This window comes from Amia ocellicauda, chromosome 22, assembly GCF_036373705.1.
Source record: "Amia ocellicauda isolate fAmiCal2 chromosome 22, fAmiCal2.hap1, whole genome shotgun sequence".
Lineage (NCBI taxonomy): Eukaryota > Metazoa > Chordata > Actinopteri > Amiiformes > Amiidae > Amia > Amia ocellicauda.
The window spans coordinates 20,131,900-20,154,528 of NC_089871.1; positions in this window are offsets into that span (position 1 = coordinate 20,131,900).

Here is a 22,629-nt window from a genome sequence, read left to right on the forward strand (position 1 = left end):
AATTTGAAAGTTTACATTACAATTCATCAGACTCTTGAAACCAAGTCAGTTATTACCTGAAACAAAATGAAATTATATAAAATTGCATCTGTAAGCATATGTAATGCAGTTGAGCACATCTAACTTTACAGAATGAAGATTTTGCAAAACCATCCAAATCAAGCTTCCCTCAGCTTGATATGCTCCCACACTATACATCAGGGCATTCTCTATCACAGATGAAGAGTTTACATGTGTATTTGACAGTATACATTACAATTCATCTAACTCTTGAAACCAAATCAGTTCTGACCTAAAACAACATGAAATGTTGTAAACTTACATTTGTAAGCATATGTAATGCAGTTGAGCACATCAAACTTTACAGACTGAAGATATTGCAAAACCATCCAAATCAAGCTTCTCTCTGCCAGATATGCTCCCACACTATACATAAGGGCATTCTCTATCATAGATGAAGAGTTTACATGTGTAATTGAAAGTATACATTACAATTAATCAAACTCTTGAAACCAATTCAGTTCTGACCTAAAACAACATGAAATGCTGTAAAATTGCATTTGTAAGCACATGTAATGCAGTTGAGCACATCAAACTTTACAGACTGAACATACTGCAAAACCATCCAAATCAAGCATCTCTCAGCTTGATATGCTCCCACACTATACATAAGGGCATTCTCTATCACTGATGAAGAGTTTACATGTGAATTTGAAAGTATACATTACAATTCATCAAACTCTTGAAACCAAGTCAGTTATTACCTGAAACAAAATGAAATGATATAAAATTGCATCTGTAAGCATATGTAATGCAGTTGAGCACATCAAACTTTACAGAATGAAGATATTGCAAAACCATCCAAATCAAGCTTCTCTCAGCTTGATATGCTCCCACACTATACATAAGGGCATTCTCTATCACAGATAAAGAGTTTACATGTGTATTTTAAAGTATACATTGCAATTCATCAAACTCTTGAAACCAAGTCAGTTATGACCTGAAACAAATATACACTATACACACTATACATCAGGGCATTCTCTATCACAGATGAAGAGTTTACATGTGTATTTTAAAGTATACATTGCAATTCATCAAACTCTTGAAACCAAGTCAGTTCTGACCTGAAACAACATGAAATGTTGTAAAATTGCATTTGTATGCAAATGTAATGCAGTTGAGCACATCAAACTTTACAGAATGAAGATATTGCAAAACCATTCAAATCAAGCTTCTCTCTGCCAGATATGCTCCCATACTATACTTAAGGGCATTCTCTGTCTTAGGTGAAGAGTTTACATTTATCCAGATTACATTACAATTCATCAAACTCTTGAAACCAAGTCAGTTCTGACCTGAAACAAAATGAATTGTTATAAAATTGCATATGTAAAGCAGTTGAGCACATCTAACTTTACAGAATGAAGATATTGCAAAACCATCCAAATCAAGCTTCTCTCAGCTTGATATGAACTCTTGAAACCAGTCAGTTCTGACCTGAAACAACTATACAGTATACACACTAAACATCAGGGCATTCTCTATCAGAGGAGAAGAGTTTACAAGTTTATTTGAAAGTATACATTGCAATTCATCAAACTCTTGAAATCAAGTCAGTTCTGACCTAAAACAAAATGAAATGCTGTAAAATTGCATTTGTAAGCATATGTATTGCAGTTAAGCACATCTAACTTTACAGAATAAAGATATTGCAAAACCATCCAAATCAAGCTTCTCTCAGCTTGATATGCTCCCACACTATAAATAAGTACATTCTCTATCATAGATGAAGAGTTTACATGTGTAATTGAAAGTATACATTACAATTCATTAAACTCTTGAAACCAAATCAGTTCTGACCCGAAACAAAATGAAATGGTGTAAAATTGAATTTGTATGGATATGTTATGCAGTTGAGCACATCTAACTTTACAGAATGAAGATATTGCAAAACCATCCAAATCAAGCTTCTCTCAGCTTGATATGCTCCCACACTATACATCAGGGCATTCTCTATCACAGATGAAGAGTTTACATGTTTATTTGACAGTATACATTACAACTCATCTAACTCTTGAAACCAAGTCAGTTCTGACCTGAAACAACATGAAATGCTGTAAAATTGCATTTGTAAGCATATGTAATGCAGTTGAGCACATCAAACTTTACAGACTGAAGATATTGCAAAACCATCCAAATCAAGCTTCTCTCAGTTTGATATGCTCCCACACTATACATAAGGTTGTTCTCTATCATAGATGAAGAGTTTACATGTGAATTTGCAAGTATACATTACAATTCATCAAACTCTTGAAACCATGTCAGTTCTGACCTGAAACAAAATGAAATGTTATAAAATTGCATTTGTAAGCATATGTAATGCAGTTGAGCACATCTAACTTTACAGAATGTACATACTGCAAAACCATCCAAATCAAGCAACTCTCAGCTTGATATGCTCCCACACTATACATAAGGGCATTCTCTATCACTGATGAAGAGTTTACATGTGAATTTGAAAGTTTACATTACAATTCATCAGACTCTTGAAACCAAGTCAGTTATTACCTGAAACAAAATGAAATTATATAAAATTGCATCTGTAAGCATATGTAATGCAGTTGAGCACATCTAACTTTACAGAATGAAGATTTTGCAAAACCATCCAAATCAAGCTTCCCTCAGCTTGATATGCTCCCACACTATACATCAGGGCATTCTCTATCACAGATGAAGAGTTTACATGTGTATTTGACAGTATACATTACAATTCATCTAACTCTTGAAACCAAATCAGTTCTGACCTAAAACAACATGAAATGTTGTAAACTTACATTTGTAAGCATATGTAATGCAGTTGAGCACATCAAACTTTACAGACTGAAGATATTGCAAAACCATCCAAATCAAGCTTCTCTCTGCCAGATATGCTCCCACACTATACATAAGGGCATTCTCTATCATAGATGAAGAGTTTACATGTGTAATTGAAAGTATACATTACAATTAATCAAACTCTTGAAACCAATTCAGTTCTGACCTAAAACAACATGAAATGCTGTAAAATTGCATTTGTAAGCACATGTAATGCAGTTGAGCACATCAAACTTTACATACTGAACATACTGCAAAACCATCCAAATCAAGCATCTCTCAGCTTGATTTGCTCCCACACTATACATAAGGGCATTCTCTATCACTGATGAAGAGTTTACATGTGAATTTGAAAGTATACATTACAATTCATCAAACTCTTGAAACCAAGTCAGTTATTACCTGAAACAAAATGAAATGATATAAAATTGCATCTGTAAGCATATGTAACGCAGTTGAGCACATCTAACTTTACAGAATGAAGATTTTGCAAAACCATCCAAATCAAGCTTCTCTCAGCTTGATATGCTACCACACTATACATAAGGGCATTCTCTATCATAGATGAAGAGTTTACATGTGTAATTGAAAGTATACATTACAATTCATCAAACTCTTGAAACCAATTCAGTTCTAACCTGAAACAACATGAAATGTTGTAAAATTGCATTTGTATGCAAATGTAATGCTGTTAAGCACATCAAACTTTACAGAATGAAGATATTGAAAAACCATTCAAATCAAGCATCTCTCAGCCAGATATGCTCCCATACTATACTTAAGGGCATTCTCTGTCTTAGGTGAAGACTTTACATTTATATTTCCAAGTATACATTCCAATTCATCAAACTCTTGAAACCTAGTCAGTTCTGACCTGAAACAACATGAAATGTTGTAAAATTGCATCTGTATGCATATGTTATGCAGTTGAGCACATCTAACTTAAGAGAATGAAGATATTTCAAAACCATTCAAATCAAGCTTCTCTCAGCTTGATATGCTCCCACACTATACATCAGGGCATTCTCTATCACTGATGAAGAGTTTACATGTGAATTTGAAAGTATACATTACAATTCATCAAACTCTTGAAACCAAGTCAGTTATTACCTGAAACAAAATGAAATGATATAAAATTGCATCTGTAAGCATATGTAATGCAGTTGAGCACATCAAACTTTACAGAATGAAGATATTGCAAAACCATCCAAATCAAGCTTCTCTCAGCTTGATATGCTCCCACACTATACATAAGGTTGTTCTCTATCATAGATGAAGAGTTTACATGTGAATTTGCAAGTATACATTACAATTCATCAAACTCTTGAAACCAAGTCAGTTCTGACCTGAAACAAAATGAAATGTTATAAAATTGCATTTGTAAGCATATGTAATGCAGTTGAGCACATCTAACTTTACAGAATGAACATACTGCAAAACCATCCAAATCAATCATCTCTCAGCTTGATATGCTCCCACACTATACATAAGGGCATTCTCTGTCTTAGGTGAAGAGTTTACATTTATCCAGTTTACATTACAATTCATCAAACTCTTGAAACCAAGTCAGTTCTGGCCTGAAACAAAATTAAATGTTATAAAATTGCATATGTAAAGCAGTTGAGCACATCTAACTTTACAGAATGAAGATATTGCAAAACCATCCAAATCAAGCTTCTCTCAGCTTGATATGAACTCTTGAAACCAGTCAGTTCTGACCTGAAACAACTATACAGTATACACACTAAACATCAGGGCATTCTCTATCAGAGGAGAAGAGTTTACAAGTTTATTTGAAAGTATACATTGCAATTCATCAAACTCTTGAAATCAAGTCAGTTCTGACCTAAAACAAAATGAAAAGTTGTAAAATTGCATTTGTAAGCAAATGTTATGCAGTTGAGCACAACTAACTTTACAAAATGAAGATATTGCAAAACCATTCAAATCAAGCTTCTCTCAGCTTGATATGCTCCCACACTATAAATAAGGGCATTCTCTATCTTTGATGAAGAGTTTACATGTGTATTTGAAAGTATACATTATAATTATTCAAACTCTTGAAACCAAGTCAGTACTGACCTGAAACAAAATGAAATGTTATAAAATTGCATATGTAATGCAGTTGAGCACATCAAACTTTACAGACTGAAGATGTTGCAAAACCATCCAAATCAAGCGTCTCTCAGTTTGATATGCTCCCACACTATACATAAGGTTGTTCTCTATCATAGATGAAGAGTTCATATGTGAATTTGCAAGTATACATTACAATTCATCAAACTCTTGAAACCAAGTCAGTTCTGACCTGAAACAACATGAAATGCTGTAAAATTGCATTTGTAAGCATATGTAATGCAGTTGAGCACACCAAACTTTACAGACTGAAGATATTGCAAAACCATCCAAATCAAGCTTCTCTCAGTTTGATATGCTCCCACACTATACATAAGGTTGTTCTCTATCATAGATGAAGAGTTTACATGTGAATTTGCAAGTATACATTACAATTCATCAAACTCTTGAAACCATGTCAGTTCTGACCTGAAACAAAATGAAATGTTATAAAATTGCATTTGTAAGCATATGTAATGCAGTTGAGCACATCTAACTTTACAGAATGAACATACTGCAAAACCATCCAAATCAAGCAACTCTCAGCTTGATATGCTCCCACACTATACATAAGGGCATTCTCTATCACTGATGAAGAGTTTACATGTGAATTTGAAAGTATACATTACAATTCATCAGACTCTTGAAACCAAGTCAGTTATTACCTGAAACAAAATGAAATTATATAAAATTGCATCTGTAAGCATATGTAATGCAGTTGAGCACATCAAACTTTACAGAATGAAGATTTTGCAAAACCATCCAAATCAAGCTTCTCTCAGCTTGATATGCTCCCACACTATACATCAGGGCATTCTCTATCATAGATGAAGAGTTTCAATGTGTAATTGAAAGTATACATTACAATTAATCAAACTCTTGAAACCAATTCAGTTCTAACCTGAAACAACATGAAATGTTGTAAAATTGCATCTGTAAGCATATGTAATGCAGTGGAGCACATCAAACTTTACAGAATGAAGATATTGTAAAACCATCCATATCAAGCTTCTCTCAGTTTGATATGCTCCCACACTATACATAAGGTTGTTCTCTATCATAGATGAAGAGTTTACATGTGAATTTGCAAGTATACATTACAATTCATCAAACTCTTGAAACCAAGTCAGTTCTGACCTGAAACAAAATGAAATGTTATAAAATTGCATTTGTAAGCATATGTAATGCAGTTGAGCACATCTAACTTTACAGAATGAACATACTGCAAAACCATCCAAATCAAGCATCTCTCAGCTTGATATGCTCCCACACTATACATAAGGGCATTCTCTATCACTGATGAAGAGTTTACATGTGAATTTGAAAATATACATTACAATTAATCAAACTCTTGAAACCAAGTCAGTTTTGACCTAAAACAACATGAAATGTTGTAAAATTACATTTGTAAGCATATGTAATGCAGTTGAGCACATCAAACTTTACAAAATGAAGATATTGCAAAACCATCCAAATCAAGCTTCTCTGAGCCAGATATGCTCCCATACTATACTTAAGGGCATTCTCTGTCTTAAGTGAAGACTTTACATTTATATTTGCAAGTATACATTCCAATTCATCAAACTCTTGAAACCTAGTCAGTTCTGACCTGAAACAACATGAAATGTTGTGAAATTGCATTTGTATGCATATGTTATGCAGTTGAGCACATCTAACTTAAGAGAATGAGGATATTGCAAAACCATTCAAATCAAGCTTCTCTCTGCTTGATATGCTCCCACACTATAGATCAGGGCATTCTCTGTCTTAGGTGAAAACTTTACATTTATATTTGCAAGTATACATTACAATTCATCAAACTCTTGAAACCAAGTCAGTTCGGACCTGAAACAAAATGAAATGTCATAAATTTGCATTTGTAAGCATATGTAATGCAGTTGAGCACATCTTGCTTTACAGAATGAAGATACTGCAAAACCATCCAAATCAAGCTTCTCTCAGCTTGACATGCACCCACACTATACATAAGGGCATTCTCTATCACAGATGAAGAGTTTACATGTGTATTTGAAAGTATACATTACAATTCATCAAACTCTTGAAACCAAGTCAGTTCTGACCTAAAACAACATAAAATGTTGTAATATTGCTCTTGTATGCATATGTTATGCAGTTGAGCACATCTGACTTTACAGACTGAAGATTTTGCAAAACCATCCAAATCAAGCTTCTCTCTGCCAGATATGCTCCCACACTATACTTAACGGCATTCTCTGTCTAAGGTGAAGAGTTTACATTTATCCAGTTTACATTACAATTGATCAAACTCTTGAAACCAAGTCAGTTCTGACCTGAAACAAAATGAAATGTTATAAAATTGCATATGTAAAGCAGTTGAGCACATCTAACTTTACAGAATGAAGATATTGCAAAACCATCCAAATCAAGCTTCTCTCAGCTTGATATGAACTCTTGAAACCAGTCAGTTCTGACCTGAAACAACTATACAGTATACACACTAAACATCAGGGCATTCTCTATCAGAGAAGAGTTTACAAGTTTATTTGAAAGTATACATTGCAATTCATCAAACTCTTGAAATCAAGTTAGTTCTGACCTAAAACAAAATGAAATGTTGTAAAATTGCATTTGTAAGCAAATGTTATGCAGTTGAGCACATCTAAGTTTACAAAATGAAGGTATTGCAAAACCATTCAAATCAAGCTTCTCTCAGCTTGATATGCTCCCACACTATAAATAAGGGCATTCTCTATCATTGATGAAGAGTTTACATGTGTATTTGAAAGTATACATTATAATTATTCAAACTCTTGAAACCAAGTCAGTACTGACCTGAAACAAAATGAAATGTTATAAAATTGCATATGTAATGCAGTTGAGCACATTTAGCTTTATAGAATGAAGATACAGCAAACCATCCAAATCAAGCTTCTCTCAGCATGATATGCACCCACAATGTACATCAGGGCATTCTCTACCACAGATGAAGAGTTTACATGTGTATTTGACAGTATACATTACAATTCATCAAACTCTTGAAACCAAGTCAGTTCTGACCTGAAGCAAAATGAAATGTTATAAAATTGCATTTGTAAGCATAAGTAATGAAGTTGAGTACATCTTGCTTTACAGAATGAAGATACTAAAAAAACCATCCAAATCAAGCTTCTCTCAGCTTGATATGCTCCCACACTATACATAAGAGCATTCTCTATCACTGATGAAGAGTTTACATGTGTATTTGAAAGTATACATTACAATTCATCTAACTCTTGAAACCAAGTCAGTTCTGACCTGAAACAAAATGAAATGTTATAAAATTGCATTTGTAAGCATAAGTAATTAAGTTGAGTACATCTCACTTTACAGAATGAAGATACTGAAAAACCATCCAAATCAAGCTTCTCTCAGCATGATATGCTCCCACACTATACATAAGAGCATTCTCTATCACTGATGAAGAGTTTACATGTGTATTTGAAAGTATACATTACAATTCATCAAACTCTTGACACCAAGTCAGTTCTGACCTGAAACAACATGAAATGTTGTAAAATTGCATATGAAATGCAGTTGAGCACATCTAGCTTTACAGAATGAAGATACTGCAAAACCATCCAAATCAAGCTTCTCTCAGCTTGATATGCACCCACACTATACTTAACGGCATTCTCTTTCTTAGGTGAAGAGTTTACATGTGTATTTGCAAGTGTACAATACAATTCATCAAACTCTTGAAACCAAGTCAGTTCTTACCTGAAACAAAATGAAAAGTTAAAAAATTGTATCTGTAAGCATATGTAATGCAGTTGTGCACATCAAAATTTAAAGAATGAAGATATTGCAAAACCATCCAAATCAAGCTTCTCTCTGCCAGATATTCTCCCACACTATACATAAGGGCATTCTCTGTCTTAGGTGAAGAGTTTACATATATCCAGTTTACATTACAATTCATCAAACTCTTGAAACCAAGTCAGTTCTGACCTAAAAACAAAATGAAATTTTGTAAAATTACATCTGTAAGCATATGTAATGCAGTTGAGCACATCTAGCTTTACAGAATGAAGATATTGCAAAACCATTCAAATCAAGCTTCTCTCTGCTTGATATGTTACCACACTATACATAAGGGCATTCTCTATCAAAGTTGAAGAGTTTACATGTGAATTTGAAAGTATACATTACAATTCATCAAACTCTTGAAACCAAGTCAGTTCGGACCTGAAACAACATGAAATGTCATAAAATTGCATTTGTAAGCATATGTAATTCAGTTGAGCACATCTTGCTTTACAGAATGAAGATACTGCAAAACCATCCAAATCAAGCTTCTCTCAGCTTGACATGCACCCACACTATACATAAGAGCATTCTCTATCACAGATGAAGAGTTTACATGTGTATTTGAAAGTATACATTACAATTCATCAAACTCTTGAAACCAAGTCAGTTCTGACCTAAAACAACATGAAATGTTGTAATATTGCTCTTGTATGCATATGTTATGCAGTTGAGCACATCTGACTTTACAGACTGAAGATATTGCAAAACCATCCAAATCAAGCTTCTCTGTCCCAGATATTCTCCCACACTATACATAAGGGCATTCTCTATCATAGATGAAGAGTTTACATGTGTAATTGAAAGTATACATTACAATTTATCAAACTCTTGAAACCAAGTCAGTTATTACCTGAAACAAAATTAAATGTTATAAAATTGCATCTGTAAGCATATGTAATGCAGTTGAGCACATCTAACTTTACAGAATGAACATACTGCAATACCATCCAAATCAAGCATCTCTCTGCTTGATATGCTCCCACACTATACATAAGGGCATTCTCTATCACTGATGAAGAGTTTACATGTGAATTTGAAAGTATACATTACAATTCACCAAACTCTTGAAACCAAGTCAGTTTTGACCTAAAACAACATGAAATGTTGTAAAATTACATTTGTAAGCATATGTAATGCAGTTGAGCACATCAAACATTACAAAATGAAGATATTGCAAAACCATCCAAATCAAGCTTCTCTGAGCTTGATATGCTCCCACACTATACTTAAGGGCATTCTCTGTCTTAGGTGAAGAGTTTACATATATCCAGTTTACATTACAATTCATCAAACTCTTGAAACCAAGTCAGTTCTTACCTGAAACAAAATGAAAAATTAAAAAATTGTATCTATAAGCATATGTAATGCAGTTGTGCACATCAAAATTTAAAGAATGAAGATATTGCAAAATCATGCAAATCAAGCTTCTCTCTGCTTGATATGCTCCCACACTATATATCAGGGCATTCTCTGTCTTAGGTGAAAACTTTACATTTATATTTGCAAGTATACATTACAATTCATCAAACTCTTGAAACCAAGTCAGTTTTGACCTGAATCAACATGAAATGTTGTAAAATTGCATTTGTAAGCATATGTAATGCAGTTGAGCACATCTTGCTTTACAGAATGAAGATACTGCAAAACCATCCAAATCAAGCTTCTCTCAGCTTGACATGCACCCACACTACACATAAGGGCATTCTCTATCACAGATGAAGAGTTTACATGTGTATTTGAAAGTATACATTACAATTCATCAAACTCTTGAAACCAAGTCAGTTCTGACCTAAAACAACATGAAATGTTGTAATATTGCTCTTGTATGCATATGTTATGCAGTTGAGCACATCTGACTTTACAGACTGAAGATATTGCAAAACCATCCAAATCAAGCTTCTCTCTGCCAGATATTCTCCCACACTATACATAAGGGCATTCTCTATCATAGATGAAGAGTTTACATGTGTAATTGAAAGTATACATTACAATTCATCAAACTCTTGAAACCAAGTCAGTTCTAACCTGAAACAACATGACATGTTGTAAAATTGCATCTGTAAGCATATGTAATGCAGTTGAGCACATCTAACTTTACAGAATGAACATACTGCAAAACCATCCAAATCAAGCATCTCTCAGCTTGATATGCTCCCACACTATACATAAGGGCATTCTCTATCACTGATGAAGAGTTTACATGTGAATTTGAAAGTATACATTACAATTCACAAAACTCTTGAAACCAAGTCAGTTTTGACCTAAAACAACATGAAATGTTGTAAAATTACATTTGTAAGCATATGTAATGCAGTTGAGCACATCAAACATTACAAAATGAAGATATTGCAATACCATCCAAATCAAGCTTCTCTGAGCTTGATATGCTCCCACACTATACTTAAGGGCATTCTCTGTTTTAGGTGAAGAGTTTACAAATATCCAGTTTACATTACAATTCATCAAACTCTTGAAACCAAGTCAGTTCTTACCTGATACGAAATGAAAAATTAAAAAATTGTATCTATAAGCATATGTAATGCAGTTGTGCACATCAAAATTTAAAGAATGAAGATATTGCAAAATCATGCAAATCAAGCTTCTCTCTGCTTGATATGCTCCCACACTATATATCAGGGCATTCTCTGTCTTAGGTGAAAACTTTACATTTATATTTGCAAGTATACATTACAATTCATCAAACTCTTGAAACCAAGTCAGTTCTGACCTAAAACAACATGAAATGTTGTAATATTGCTCTTGTATGCATATGTTATGCAGTTGAGCACATCTGACTTTACAGACTGAAGATATTGCAAAACCATCCATATCAAGCATCTCTCAGCTTGATATGCTCCCACACTATACATAAGGGTATTCTCTATCACTGATGAAGAGTTTACATGTGAATTTGAAAGTATACATTACAATTCATCAAACTCTTGAAACCAAGTCAGTTTTGACCTAAAACAACATGAAATGTTGTAAAATTACATTTGTAAGCATATGTAATGCAGTTGAGCACATCAAACTTTACAAAATGAAGATATTGCAAAACCATCCAAATCAAGCTTCTCTGAGCTTGATATGCTCCCACACTATAATTAAGGGCATTCTCTGTCTTAGGTGAAGAGTTTACATATATCCAGTTTACATTACAATTCATCAAACTCTTGAAACCAAGTCAGTTCTGACCTGAAACAAAATGAAATTTTGTAAAATTGCATCTGTAAGCATATGTTATGCAGTTGAGCACATCAAAATTTAAAGAATGAAGATATTGCAAAATCATGCAAATCAAGCTTCTCTCTGCCAGATATGCTCCCACACTATACTTAACGGCATTCTCTTTCTTAGGTAAATAGTTTACATGTGTATTTGCAAGTATACGTTACAATTTATCAAACTCTTGAAACCAAGTCAGTTATTACCTGAAACAAAATTAAATGTTATAAAATTGCATCTGTAAGCATATGTAATGCAGTTGAGCACATCTAACTTTACAGACTGAAGATATTGCAAAACCATCCAAATCAAGGTTCTCTCAGCCAGATATGCTCCCACACTATACATAAGGGCATTCTCTATCATAGATGAAGAGTTTACATGTGTAATTGAAAGTATACATTACAATTCTTCAAACTCTTGAAACCAAATCAGTTCTAAACTGAAACAAGATGACATGTTGTAAAATTGCTTCTGTAAGCATATGTAATGCAGTGGAGCACATCAAACTTTACAGAATGACGATATTGCAAAACCATCCAAATCAAGCTTCTCTCAGTTTGATATGCTCCCACACTATACATAAGGTTGTTCTCTATCATAGATGAAGAGTTTACAGGTGAATTTGCAAGTATACATTACAATTCATCAAACTCTTGAAATCAAGTCAGTTCTGACCTGAAACAACATGAAATGTTGTGAAATTGCATTTGTAAGCATATGTATTGCAGTTAAGCATATCTAACTTTACAGAATAAAGATATTGCAAAACCATCCAAAACAAGCTTCTCTCAGCTTGATATGCTCCCACACTATACTTAAGGGCATTCTCTGTCTTAGGTGAAGAGTTTACATATATCCAGTTTACATTACAATTCATCAAACTCTTGAAACGAAGTCAGTTCTGACATGAAACAACATGAAATGTTATAAAATTGCATTTGTAAGCATATGTAATGCAGTTGAGCACATCTATCTTTACAGAATGAAGATACAGCAAAACCTTCCAAATCAAGCTCTCTCAGCATGATATGCACCCACACTATACATAAGGGCATTCTCTATGACAGATGAAGAGTTTACATGTGTATTTGAAAGTATACATTACAATTCATCAAACTCTTGAAACCAAGTCAGTTCTTACCTGAAACAAAATGAAAAGTTAAAAAATTGTATCTGTAACCATATGTAATGCAGTTGTGCACATCAAAATTTAAAGAATGAAGATATTGCAAAATCATGCAAATCAAGCTTCTCTCAGCTTGATATGCTCCCACACTATATATCAGGGCATTCTCTGTCTTAGGTGAAAACTTTACATATATATTTGCAAGTATACATTACAATTCATCAAACTCTTGAAACCAAGTCAGTTCTGACCTGAAACAACATGAAATGTTGTAAAATTGCATTTGGATGCATATGATATGCAGTTGAGCACATCTAACTTTAGTGAATGAAGATATTGCAAAACCATTCAAATCAAGCTTCTCTCTGCTTGATATGTTGCCACACTATACATAAGGGCATTCTCTATCAAAGTTGAAGAGTTTACATGTGAATTTGCTAGTATACATTACAATTCATCAAACTCTTGAAACCAAGTCTGTTCTGACCTGAAACAACATGAAATGTCATAAAATTGCATTTGTAAGCATATGTAATGCAGTTGAGCACATCTAGCTTTACAGAATGAAGATACTCCAAAACCATCCAAATCAAGATTCTCTCAGCTTGACATGCACCCACACTATACATAAGGGCATTCTCTATCACAGATGAAGAGTTTACATGTGTATTGGAAAGTATACATTACAATTCATCAAACTCTTGAAACTAAGTCAGTTCTGACCTAAAACAACATGATATGTTGTAAAATTGCTTTTGTATGCATATGTTATGCAGTGGAGCACATAAAACTTTACAGAATGAAGATATTGCAAAACCATCCAAATCAAGCTTTTCTCAGTTTGATATGCTCCCACACTATACATAAGGTTGTTCTCTATCATAGATGAAGAGTTTACATGTGAATTTGCAAGTATACATTACAATTCATCAAACTCTTGAAACCAAGTCAGTTCTGACCTGAAACAAAATGAAATGTTAAAAATTGCATTTGTAAGCATATGTAATGCAGTTGAGCACATCTAACTTTACAGAATGAACATACTGCAAAACCATCCAAATCAAGCATCTCTCAGCTTGATATGCTCCCACACTATACATAAGGGCATTCTCTATCACTGATGAAGAGTTTACATGTGAATTTGAAAGTATACATTACAATTCACAAAACTCTTGAAACCAAGTCAGTTTTGACCTAAAACAACATGAAATGTTGTAAAATTACATTTGTAAGCATATGTAATGCAGTTGAGCACATCAAACATTACAAAATGAAGATATTGCAATACCATCCAAATCAAGCTTCTCTGAGCTTGATATGCTCCCACACTATACTTAAGGGCATTCTCTGTCTTAGGTGAAGAGTTTACAAATATCCAGTTTACATTACAATTCATCAAACTCTTGAAACCAAGTCAGTTCTTACCTGATACGAAATGAAAAATTAAAAAATTGTATCTATAAGCATATGTAATGCAGTTGTGCACATCAAAATTTAAAGAATGAAGATATTGCAAAATCATGCAAATCAAGCTTCTCTCTGCTTGATATGCTCCCACACTATATATCAGGGCATTCTCTGTCTTAGGTGAAAACTTTACATTTATATTTGCAAGTATACATTACAATTCATCAAACTCTTGAAACCAAGTCAGTTCTGACCTAAAACAACATGAAATGTTGTAATATTGCTCTTGTATGCATATGTTATGCAGTTGAGCACATCTGACTTTACAGACTGAAGATATTGCAAAACCATCCATATCAAGCATCTCTCAGCTTGATATGCTCCCACACTATACATAAGGGCATTCTCTATCACTGATGAAGAGTTTACATGTGAATTTGAAAGTATACATTACAATTCATCAAACTCTTGAAACCAAGTCAGTTTTGACCTAAAACAACATGAAATGTTGTAAAATTACATTTGTAAGCATATGTAATGCAGTTGAGCACATCAAACTTTACAAAATGAAGATATTGCAAAACCATCCAAATCAAGCTTCTCTGAGCTTGATATGCTCCCACACTATAATTAAGGGCATTCTCTGTCTTAGGTGAAGAGTTTACATATATCCAGTTTACATTACAATTCATCAAACTCTTGAAACCAAGTCAGTTCTGACCTGAAACAAAATGAAATTTTGTAAAATTGCATCTGTAAGCATATGTTATGCAGTTGAGCACATCAAAATTTAAAGAATGAAGATATTGCAAAATCATGCAAATCAAGCTTCTCTCTGCCAGATATGCTCCCACACTATACTTAACGGCATTCTCTTTCTTAGGTAAATAGTTTACATGTGTATTTGCAAGTATACGTTACAATTTATCAAACTCTTGAAACCAAGTCAGTTATTACCTGAAACAAAATTAAATGTTATAAAATTGCATCTGTAAGCATATGTAATGCAGTTGAGCACATCTAACTTTACAGACTGAAGATATTGCAAAACCATCCAAATCAAGGTTCTCTCAGCCAGATATGCTCCCACACTATACATAAGGGCATTCTCTATCATAGATGAAGAGTTTACATGTGTAATTGAAAGTATACATTACAATTCTTCAAACTCTTGAAACCAAATCAGTTCTAAACTGAAACAAGATGACATGTTGTAAAATTGCTTCTGTAAGCATATGTAATGCAGTGGAGCACATCAAACTTTACAGAATGACGATATTGCAAAACCATCCAAATCAAGCTTCTCTCAGTTTGATATGCTCCCACACTATACATAAGGTTGTTCTCTATCATAGATGAAGAGTTTACAGGTGAATTTGCAAGTATACATTACAATTCATCAAACTCTTGAAATCAAGTCAGTTCTGACCTGAAACAACATGAAATGTTGTGAAATTGCATTTGTAAGCATATGTATTGCAGTTAAGCATATCTAACTTTACAGAATAAAGATATTGCAAAACCATCCAAAACAAGCTTCTCTCAGCTTGATATGCTCCCACACTATACTTAAGGGCATTCTCTGTCTTAGGTGAAGAGTTTTCATATATCCAGTTTACATTACAATTCATCAAACTCTTGAAACGAAGTCAGTTCTGACATGAAACAACATGAAATGTTATAAAATTGCATTTGTAAGCATATGTAATGCAGTTGAGCACATCTATCTTTACAGAATGAAGATACAGCAAAACCTTCCAAATCAAGCTCTCTCAGCATGATATGCACCCACACTATACATAAGGGCATTCTCTATGACAGATGAAGAGTTTACATGTGTATTTGACAGTATACATTACAATTCATCTAACTCTTGAAACCAAGTCAGTTCTGACCTGAAACAAAATGAAATGTTATAAAATTGCATTTGTAAGCATAAGTAATGAAGTTGAGTACATCTCACTTTACAGAATGAAGATACTGAAAAACCATCCAAATCAAGCTTCTCTCAGCTTGATATGCTCCCACACTATACATCAGGGCATTCTCTATGACAGATGAAGAGTTTACATGTGTATTTGAAAGTATACATTACAATTCATCAAACTCTTGAAACCAAGTCAGTTCTTACCTGAAACAAAATGAAAAGTTAAAAAATTGTATCTGTAACCATATGTAATGCAGTTGTGCACATCAAAATTTAAAGAATGAAGATATTGCAAAATCATGCAAATCAAGCTTCTCTCAGCTTGATATGCTCCCACACTATATATCAGGGCATTCTCTGTCTTAGGTGAAAACTTTACATATATATTTGCAAGTATACATTACAATTCATCAAACTCTTGAAACCAAGTCAGTTCTGACCTGAAACAACATGAAATGTTGTAAAATTGCATTTGGATGCATATGATATGCAGTTGAGCACATCTAACTTTAGTGAATGAAGATATTGCAAAACCATTCAAATCAAGCTTCTCTCTGCTTGATATGTTGCCACACTATACATAAGGGCATTCTCTATCAAAGTTGAAGAGTTTACATGTGAATTTGCTAGTATACATTACAATTCATCAAACTCTTGAAACCAAGTCTGTTCTGACCTGAAACAACATGAAATGTCATAAAATTGCATTTGTAAGCATATGTAATGCAGTTGAGCACATCTAGCTTTACAGAATGAAGATACTCCAAAACCATCCAAATCAAGATTCTCTCAGCTTGACATGCACCCACACTATACATAAGGGCATTCTCTATCACAGATGAAGAGTTTACATGTGTATTGGAAAGTATACATTACAATTCATCAAACTCTTGAAACTAAGTCAGTTCTGACCTAAAACAACATGATATGTTGTAAAATTGCTTTTGTATGCATATGTTATGCAGTTGAGCACATCTGACATTACAGAATGAAGATTTTGCAAAACCATTCAAATCAAGCTTCTCTCAGCTTTGATATGCTCCCACACTATACATAAGGTTGTTCTCTATCATAGATGAAGAGTGTACAGGTGAATTTGCAAGTATACATTACAATTCATCAAACTCTTGAAACCAAGTCAGTTCTGACCTGAAACAACATGAAATGTTGTAAAATTGCATTTGTATGCAAATGTAATGCTATTGAGCACATCAAACTTTACAGAATGAAGATATTGAATAACCATTCAAATCAAGCATCTCTCAGCCAGATATGCTCCCATACTATACTTAAGGGCATTCTCTGTCTTAGGTGAAGAATTTACATTTATATTTGCAAGTATACATTACAATTCATCAAACTCTTGAAACCAAGTCAGTTCTGACCTGAAACAACATGAAATGTTGTAAAATTGCATCTGTAAGCATATGTAATGCAGTGGAGCACATAAAACTTTACAGAATGAAGATATTGCAAAACCATCCAAATCAAGCTTTTCTCAGTTTGATATGCTCCCACACTATACATAAGGTTGTTCTCTATCATAGATGAAGAGTTTACATGTGAATTTGCAAGTATACATTACAATTCATCAAACTCTTGAAACCAAGTCAGTTCTGACCTGAAACAAAATGAAATGTTAAAAATTGCATTTGTAAGCATATGTAATGCAGTTGAGCACATCTAACTTTACAGAATGAACATACTGCAAAACCATCCAAATCAAGCATCTCTCAGCTTGATATGCTCCCACACTATACATAAGGGCATTCTCTATCACTGATGAAGAGTTTACATGTGTATTTGAAAGTATACATTACAATTCATCAAACTCTTGACACCAAGTCAGTTCTGACCTGAAACAACATGAAATATTGTAAAATTGCATATGAAATGCAGTTGAGCACATCTAGCTTTACAGAATGAAGATACTGCAAAACCATCCAAATCAAGCTTCTCTCAGCTTGAAATGCACCCACACTATACTTAACGGCATTCTCTATCTTAGGTGAAGAGTTTACATGTGTATTTGCAAGTGTACATTACAATTCATCAAACTCTTGAAACCAAGTCAGTTCTTACCTGAAACAAAATGAAAAGTTAAAAAATTGTATCTGTAACCATATGTAATGCAGTTGTGCACATCAAAATTTAAAGAATGAAGATATTGCAAAATCATGCAAATCAAGCTTCTCTCAGCTTGATATGCTCCCACACTATATATCAGGGCATTCTCTGTCTTAGGTGAAAACTTTACATATATATTTGCAAGTATACATTACAATTCATCAAACTCTTGAAACCAAGTCAGTTCTGACCTGAAACAACATGAAATGTTGTAAAATTGCATTTGGATGCATATGATATGCAGTTGAGCACATCTAACTTTAGTGAATGAAGATACTGCAAAACCATTCAAATCAAGCTTCTCTCTGCTTGATATGTTGCCACACTATACATAAGGGCATTCTCTATCAAAGTTGAAGAGTTTACATGTGTATTGGAAAGTATACATTACAATTCATCAAACTCTTGAAACTAAGTCAGTTCTGACCTAAAACAACATGATATGTTGTAAAATTGCTTTTGTATGCATATGTTATGCAGTTGAGCACATCTGACATTACAGAATGAAGATTTTGCAAAACCATTCAAATCAAGCTTCTCTCAGCTTTGATATGCTCCCACACTATACATAAGGTTGTTCTCTATCATAGATGAAGAGTGTACAGGTGAATTTGCAAGTATACATTACAATTCATTAAACTCTTGAAACCAAATCAGTTCTGACCCGAAACAAAATGAAATGTTGTAAAATTGCATTTTTATGGATATGTTATGCAGTTGAGCACATCTAACTTTACAGAATGAAGATATAGCAAAACCATTCAAATCAAGCTTCTCTCTGCCAGAAATGCACCCACACTATAAATAAGGGCATTCTCTATCATAGATGAAGAGTTTACATGTGTATTTGCAAGTATACATTATAATTTATCAAACTCTTGAAACCAAGTCAGTTATTACCTGAAACAAAATTAAATGTAATAAAATTGCATTTGTCAGCATATGTAATGCAGTTGAGCACATCAAACTTTAGAAAATGAAGATATTGCAAAACCATTCAAATCAAGCTTCTCTGAGCTTGATATGCTCCAACACTATACATTAAGGCATTCTCTATCATAGATGAAAAGTTTACATGTGTAATTGAAAGTATACATTACAATTAATCAAACTCATGAAACCATGTCAGTTCTGACCTGAAACAACATGAAATGTTGAAATATTGCATTTGTAAGCATTTGTAATTCAGTTGAGCACATCAAACTTTACAGAAAGAAGATATTGCAAAACCATTCAAATCAAGCTTCTCTCTGCCAGATATGCACCCACACTATCCTTAAGGGCATTCTCTGTCTTAGGTGAAGAGTTTACATTTATCCAGTTTACATTACAATTCATGAAACTCTTGAAACCAAGTCAATTCTGACATGAAACAAAAAGAAATGTTATAAAATTGCATTTGTAAGCATATGTAATGCAGTTGAGCACATCTAGCTTTACAGAATGAAGATACAGCAAAACCATCCAAATCAAGCTTCTCTCAGCATGATATGCACCCACACTATACATCAGGGCATTCTCTATGACAGATGAAGAGTTTACATGTGTATTTGACAGTATACATTAAAATTCATCTAACTCTTGACACCAAGTCAGTTCTGACCCGAAACAACATGAAATGTTGTAAAATTGCATATGAAATGCAGTTGAGCACATCTAGCTTTACAGAATGAAGATACTGCAAAACCATCCAAATCAAGCTTCTCTCAGCTTGATATGCACCCACACTATACTTAACGGCATTCTCTATCTTAGGTGAAGAGTTTACATGTGTATTTGCAAGTGTACATTACAATTCATCAAACTCTTGAAACCAAGTCAGTTCTCACCTGAAACAAAATGAAATGTTAAAAAATTGTATCTGTAAGCATATGTAATGCAGTTGAGCACATCAAAATTTAAAGAATGAAGATATTGCAAAATCATGCAAATCAAGCTTCTCTCAGCTTGACATGCACCCACACTATATATAAGGGCATTCTCTATCACAGATGAAGAGTTTACATTTGTATTTGAAAGTATACATTACAATTCATCAAACTCTTGAAATTAAGTCAGTTCTGACCTAAAACAACATGATATGTTGTAAAATTGCTTTTGTATGCATATGTTATGCAGTTGAGCACATCTGACTTTACAGAATGAAGATTTTGCAAAACCATTCAAATCAAGCTTCTCTCTGCCAGATATGCACCCACACTATAAATAAGGGCATTCTCTATCATAGATGCAGAGTTTACATGTGTAATTGAAAGTATACATTACAATTCATTAAACTCTTGAAACCAAATCAGTTCTGACCCGAAACAAAATGAAATGTTGTAAAATTGCATTTTTATGGATATGTTATGCAGTTGAGCACATCTAACTTTACAGAATGAAGATATAGCAAAACCATTCAAATCAAGCTTCTCTCTGCCAGATATGCTCCCACACTATACTTAACGGCATTCTCTTTCTTAGGTAAATAGTTTACATGTGTATTTGCAAGTATACATTACAATTTATCAAACTCTTGAAACCAATTCAGTTATTACCTGAAACAAAATTAAATGTTATAAAATTGCATCTGTAAGCATATGTAATGCAGTTGAGCACATCTAACTTTACAGAATGAAGATATTGCAAAACCATCCAAATCAAGCTTCTCTCAGCTTGATATGCTCCCACACTATACATCAGGGCATTCTCTATCACAGATGAAGACTTTACATGTGTATTTGACAGTATACATTACAATTCATCTAACTCTTGAAACCAAATCAGTTCTGACCTAAAACAACATGAAATTTTGTAAAATTACATTTGTAAGCTTTTGTAATGCAGTTGAGCACATCAAACTTTACAGACTGAAGATATTGCAAAACCATCCAAATCAAGCTTCTCTCTGCCAGATATGCTCCCACACTATACATATGGGCATTCTCTATCATAGATGAAGAGTTTACATGTGTAATTGAAAGTATACATTACAATTCATCAAACTCTTGAAACCAAGTCAGTTCTAACCTGAAACAACCTGAAATGTTGTAAAATTGCATCTGTAAGCATATGTAATGCAGTGGAGCACATCAAACTTTACAGAATGAAGATATTGCAAAACCATCCAAATCAAGTTTCTCTCAGTTTGATATGCTCCCACACTATACAAAAGGTTGTTCTCTATCATAGATGAAGAGTTTACATGTGAATTTGCAAGTATACATTACAATTCATCAAACTCTTGAAACCAAGTCAGTTCTGACCTGAAACAAAATGAAATGTTAAAAAATTGCATTTGTAAGCATATGTAATGCAGTTGAGCACATCTAACATTACAGAATGAACATACTGCAAAATCATCCAAATCAAGCATCTCTCAGCTTGATATGCTCCCACACTATACATAAGGGCATTCTCTATCACTGATGAAGAGTTTACATGTGAATTTGAAAGTATACATTACAATTCATCAAACTCTTGAAACCAAGTCAGTTTTGACCTAAAACAACATGAAATGTTGTAAAATTACATTTGTAAGCATATGTAATGCAGTTGAGCACATCAAACTTTTCAAAATGAAGATATTGCAAAACCATCCAAATCAAGCTTCTCTGAGCTTGATATGCTCCCACACTTAACATAAGGGCATTCTCTATCACAGATGAAAAGTTTACATGTGTAATTGAAAGTATACATTACAATTCATCAAACTCTTGAAACCAAGTCAGTTCTGACCTGAAACAACATGAAATGTTGTAAAATTGCATTTGTATGCAAATGTAATGCTGTTGAGCACATCAAACTTTACAGAATGAAGATATTGAATAACCATTCAAATCAAGCATCTCTCAGCCAGATATGCTCCCATACTATACTTAAGGGCATTCTCTGTCTTAGGTGAATAATTTACATTTATATTTGCAAGTATACATTCCAATTCATCAAACTCTTGAAACCAAGTCAGTTCTAACCTGAAACAACATGAAATGTTGTAAAATTAAATTTGTATGCA